General features: G+C 40.9%; 1 long non-coding RNA gene across 1 annotated transcript in view; it reads left to right on the plus strand.

Moving 5' to 3' along the window:
- Positions 1–3,173: 3,173 nt before the first annotated feature.
- LOC109306174 overlaps positions 3,174–5,802 on the plus strand; it is a 13,903-nt gene continuing 11,274 nt past the window's right edge. Inside the window, exons 1-2 of the long non-coding RNA XR_002099880.1 lie at positions 3,174–3,280; positions 5,236–5,239. This is a non-coding gene — a long non-coding RNA (uncharacterized LOC109306174). The remainder of the gene's footprint in view (positions 3,281–5,235; positions 5,240–5,802) is intronic.

The following is a 5,802-nucleotide window of genomic DNA, read 5'->3' on the forward strand; positions in this document are numbered from 1 at the left end:
GGTGGGTGGATGAAAATAGATTTCATAGATTCCATAGACATTAGGGATGGAAGGGATCTTGGAAGATCATTGAGTCCAGCCTCCCGACCCAGGGGCAGGAAGTCAGCTGGGGTCATAGGATCCCAACAAGATAATAATCCAAATTTCTCTTGGAGGTGTTCAATGTAGGTGCTTGAACCACCTCCGATGGCAGGCTATTCCAGACCTTGGGGGCTCGGACAGTAAAGAAATTCTTTCTTATGTCCAGCCTAAAACCATCTTGCAGTAGTTTATAACCGTTTGACTGCATCATCCCTTGGGGCACTCTGGTAAACAAAGGTTCCCCTAGATACTGGTGGTCACCTCTGATAAACTTATAGGTGGCCATCAGATCATCCCTGAGCATGAGCTTTTCTAGGCTAAAGGGCCCCATAGCTCTCAGCCTGTCATCGTAAGGTCTATTTTCTTGATTTCTGATCATGTGCATGGCTCTTCTCTGGACTCTCTCAAGCTTCTTCACATCCTTTTTGAATTGTGGGGCCCAAAACTGGACACAGTACTCCAGCTGTTTGCATTGTTACCATTGTTGTTAATATTTATATACATACCTTAACTATTCTTCATTTGAAAGTACAGTTAAACTGTCACATGATTCTAGTAAATGTGGTGCATGACTTTGCCAAAGAGAAAGGACATGGGGTAATTCTTTTTTATGATTGGTAGTGATGGATCACCTGATCAAAAATGTGAGGATTTCCAGACTTAGCAGGTAACAGAACAGAGGTTTTTGCAATATGAAAAGAAGTCAAATGCTTTCACTAGGGGCAAGGTTATTTGACCACCCTACTGTCTTTGCCCTTCAAGTTTTTTTTCTTGCCTAGAAGCTTTTCCTTGGTTTCCATGCAATACTGAGAATGGACCTGTTTAGGAGAATATTCTCTTTCATGTGTTGTCCATTTACTCTGCATTACTGTGAGTTGCCTCCAGGCAATACAGAATTTGCCTCTAATTTCCATTGGTTGCTTCACACATTATGTCTCTCTATCATGGCTGAGTAAAGCAATTTGAATGTGTAGTACTTGTGATGTTTGAGTGTACAGGAAATATTACTATTGGAAAGTTTGCTGTATATAATCTTTTGAATATGAGCATTGATTATACTTTCATTTTTTGAGAAAGCCGTTGCTAATTTTCCTAACACCTTGATCCATGTCTTTGAATAGCCCAATGCTCTACAGTGCATTTTTGAATACTTATGCATAACAAGGTATTCCCAAGTCTGCACATTAAGGAAGCTACATATGTAAAGCAAGGATACACCACACTCATTTTAATTTTTGTGCATAAATTTCAGTCTTTATAACAACCTTTTTACTGATACACTCTGTTTAATATCCAGATTTTATGAGGTTTGAATATGAATACTACATGAGGCCAGGTGCAATGCATCCAAGGGTACTGATGGAATTAGCTGATGTGATTGCAAAGCTGCTGGCCATTGTCTTTGAAAACCTGTGGTGATTGGGGGAGGTCCCGGATGACTGGCTGGGATGATCTAGTCTAGGATGGTCCTGCTTTGAGGAGAGGGTTGGACTAGATGACCTCCAGAGGTCCCTTCCAACCCTAATTTTCTATAATTCTATCATTGGAAAAGGGCAAATATAGAAAGGAAAGAAAAGGATCCTGGGAATTACAGACCACCTAGAAAAAATCATGGAACAGGTCCTCAAGGAATCCATTTCCAAGCACTTGGAGAAGAAGAAAGTGACCAGCAGGGATCCTGGCTTTCTCTGATTAAAAAAAAAACAAACATTTTTGGATTTAAAAAAGTAACCCCAAATCCATATTTTTCTGTGATTAAAAAGTATATGTATATGTATATAGTGATCAGGAACAGTCAGCATGGATTCACTAAGGGCAAGTCATGCTTAACCAACCTGCTTGTTTTCGGTGATGAGATGATTGATTCTGTGGATGCAGGGAAGTCAGTGGGCATGATATTCCTTGACTTTAGCAAGGCTTTTTATTTTGCCCCCCACAGCATTCATGAAAGCAAGATGAGGATATATGGGTTGGATGAATGGGCTGTAAGGTGCCTAGAAGGCTGGCTGGATTGTCGGGCTCAGTGGGTAGTAATTAATTACACAATTTCTAGTTGGCAGCTGGTATCAAGTAGAGTGCCGCAGGGTCAGTTCTGGGGCTGATCTTGATTAAAGATCTGGAAGATGGGATAGATTGCACTCTCAGCAAGTTCATGGATAAAACCAAACTGGGGGGTGTAGTAGATACACTGGAGGGTAGAGCTAGTGACCTATTCAGAGTGACCTAGACAAATCGGAAGATTGGGCCAAAGAAAACTCATGAGGTTCAACAAGAACAAGGGAAAAGTCCTGCCCTTAGAACAGAACAATCCTATGCACCACTACAGCCTAGGGACTGACTGGCTAAGCAGCAGCTCTGCAGAAAAGGACCTGGATAGTACAGTGGACAATAAGCTGATTATGAGTTAGCAGTGTACCCTTGTTGCCAAGAAGACTAACAACCTGCATTAATAGGAGTGTTGCCAGCAGATCAAGGGAAACAATTCTATCCCTCTATTCTGTGCTGGTGAAGCCACATCTGGAGTACCGTGCCCAGTTTTGGGCTGTCCACTATACAAAGTGTTACTTACAATTGCCAATAGCTCAACTTAAGAGCGAGATCTTAAAAAGGGGGATAAGGCAAAACGCCATGTTTTTTGGTTACATGAAGCAGATACATAAGCTTGGACACACCAGTCATACAAGCAGACATACAAACAGGCATACACAGACATACAGACAAAAGCACTCCAGTAAGAAGGTATAGTTACCAGCAGATGTTACTCAATATTAGCACTGGATGGCCAGGTCCAGGTTTATTGAGGGTATGAACGGGAGTATAAAGGCATGCATGCCTGTGCTCCATGAGGTTGCAGAGACTGAATTCCCCATCTTGACTTGTCCGCATCCCACTTTTATAGGGATTTCAAGTCTTTGTTCTGCATTGGAGCTTTTCCATGATTAGTCTTTAGGTCATTCTGGTGTATCTTCAATGAGGTCATTTCAGTCACTGTGTAGTTGGTATCTTTGCCTTGAAGCATTATGTTCTTGAAGCTTTGTGTATTTCAAATGGCAGGCAAGATATGTAGAATTCCTGTTTCTCACTATCTTTGAACTTGATTGCAGACGAGTTCTTCAGCCATCCGTTAATTAGCTTGATTAGTTTACTGTCTGGTAATTTATACATTGGTGCCTTGCTGCTTACACAATCAGTTAAATCTGTTTTCATTCAAATAGTTACCATTCTTTCACCATTCGCCCTCTCACACAGACACTCATGTACACAGGGCATATGGCATTCATCTACTCATGTCAAGGAGGGAACAAGCACAAAATGGAGTTTTAGTTGTACATACAATCATAGAGGTTGATCAAGTCAATACTATTATCATTTAAACATAATAACTAATATGCAGAAATTCATACTACAAAAGGATGTGGACAAGTTAGAGAGAGTACAGCAGAGAGTGACAAAAATGATTCAGGGGCTGGGTCAAATGACTTCTGAGGAGAGGCTTAGGGAACTGGGTTTGTTTAGTTTGGAGAAAAGAAGACTGAGTGGAGATTTGATAGTAGATTTTAACTACCTGAAGGGTGGTTCTAAAGAAGATAGAGCTAGACTGTTCTCAGTGGTGACAGATGACAGAACAAGGAGAAATGGTCTCAAGTTGAAACAAGGGATGTTTAGGTTAGATATTAGGAAAACGTTATCACTAGGAGGAACACATTACCTAGAGAGGTGGTGGGATGTCCATCGTTGGAGGTTTTTAAGGCACAGCTCAATAAACCCCTGGCTGGAATGATCTAACTGGGGATGTTTCTGCTTGAAGCAGGGGTTTGGAATAGATTATCTCCTGAGTTCCCTTCCAACCCTAATTTTCTATGATTTTGATGAAAAAATTAGAAAAATATAATGTCAGCACTCTATTCGTATGAGTTATTTAATAAAAACTGAATTGATAATAATGTTTTATAGCAATTTTCATGACAACTATGTATATACAGTAGCTAATTTAAAATAACCATTTAAAGTAGTCTTCTAGTTATAAATAAATGGGTATAAATAATTAACAATCATAGTTAGCATTATGGCAACAATATGTGGTTTCCCCATGTATTTACAGTAATATTGGAGATCATCCAATTGCACTTTTATTGCAGATTAATTGCAATGTTATTGCCTGTCAGCAATAAGCTGGAAGACCACAGCATTACCCAAATATAACTAAAAACTATTATTGACTAGCAGTGAACAAAGACTTTACAAGACTCTGACCTGGGCTGGTTCCAGCAGCCTTACTGGGGGGCTCAAAGGGCTCCAACAGCAGTGATCCGGGTGTGTGGAGCCTGACTGGCAGCTGGAGCTCTATTTTCAGGCAGTGAACACTACTGCTACTGCTTTAAAAAAAAAAAAAAACCCAAAACCCCACCACGCTGCAAATTAGCAGTATGACAAATGCCTACATGTGCAGCGCATGGAGTTTGTGGCATGGCAGACAAGTCTGGAGCACCACAAATGGCATATCTGAACTCACCTGGATGCACCACTGATGTCTATCCAGAGACAATATCACTCAATATACTTAAATAACAAAAGAGAAACTTTTAAATAAAATGAGGGAGAAGCCATCGCACCTTAGGGAGACAAAGTTGATGTTTAGTTTGCAGTAAAATAATTGAAAGCCCATAAGGATTATAGTTTCATAGTTTCATAGTAGCTAGAGTCGGATTATATCAAATCAATTCAGGTGACATTTTTGGTGATATCTTTTACTGAATCAACTTTATCATATGCTTAGTTTTCACATCTGCACAAATACAGATGTGCGCTTACACATACACACATGCACAGAAAACTCAAAAACCCATTCAAACTGTTATTGGCACAATCCCCTAATAACAAAGAAAGAGTAATATGTGGGGAAGAAACTATGCAAATTATGGTTAGGATATAGTATATAATGTGGCCACAAGTCATTCTAAATGACTTAAGAGACTCAAGTCATTAATCCAGCATTTAGCCTTGCGCTCCAAATCCACCGACTCAAGCAGCACTTTTTCTTCAATTACTGTTGTCCACTTATGTCCATCTGGTTCAGTTTATGGGTACGCCTATGAACTTGATAAAATACACTCAAAAATGGCCTTTGCTGGCATCTTCAAGCCATTGATGTAGTCTTGTATTCCCTCAGGTAGAGGAGGTATTGCAATCTGGGACCTGCATGTCTTGGGATAGTGCCTTAGCCACTAGGGTATTGGGCTAGAGGTGAAAGAGCCCTCCTCCAGATTTTTGCCAGGGCAGAATTTTTGGGACTTACACACAGGTATGTGTGTATGGAAATGTGTAACTGCCTAGCCATAGTTCACATAATCATAGAAGTAGTGTCGGAAGGGACCTTGTAGATCTTCAAGCCCGACCCCCCGCCTGGGTGGGAGAAAAAGACTGGACTCAAATGAGTCCAGCTATGTAGTCATGAAGCCTCTTCTTAAAGATCCCCAGGGTAGGAGCCAGCACCACTTCCCTAGGAAGTTGGTTCCAGCTCCTAGCCACCCTAACTGTGAAGTAGTTCTTGCGTATGTCTAATCTAAATCTACTCTCTAATAATTTGTGTCCATTGTTCTTTGTCATGCCAGGGGGCGCTAGGGGAAACAGTGTCTCCCCTAAACCCTTCTGGTCCCCCCAGTGAGTTTATAGACAGTCACCAGGTCCCCCCTCAGCCTTCTCTTGTGAAGGCTGAACAGG

This window comes from Crocodylus porosus, unplaced genomic scaffold (genome assembly GCF_001723895.1).
Source record: "Crocodylus porosus isolate Cpor-Errol unplaced genomic scaffold, CroPor_comp1, whole genome shotgun sequence".
NCBI lineage: Eukaryota > Metazoa > Chordata > Crocodylia > Crocodylidae > Crocodylus > Crocodylus porosus.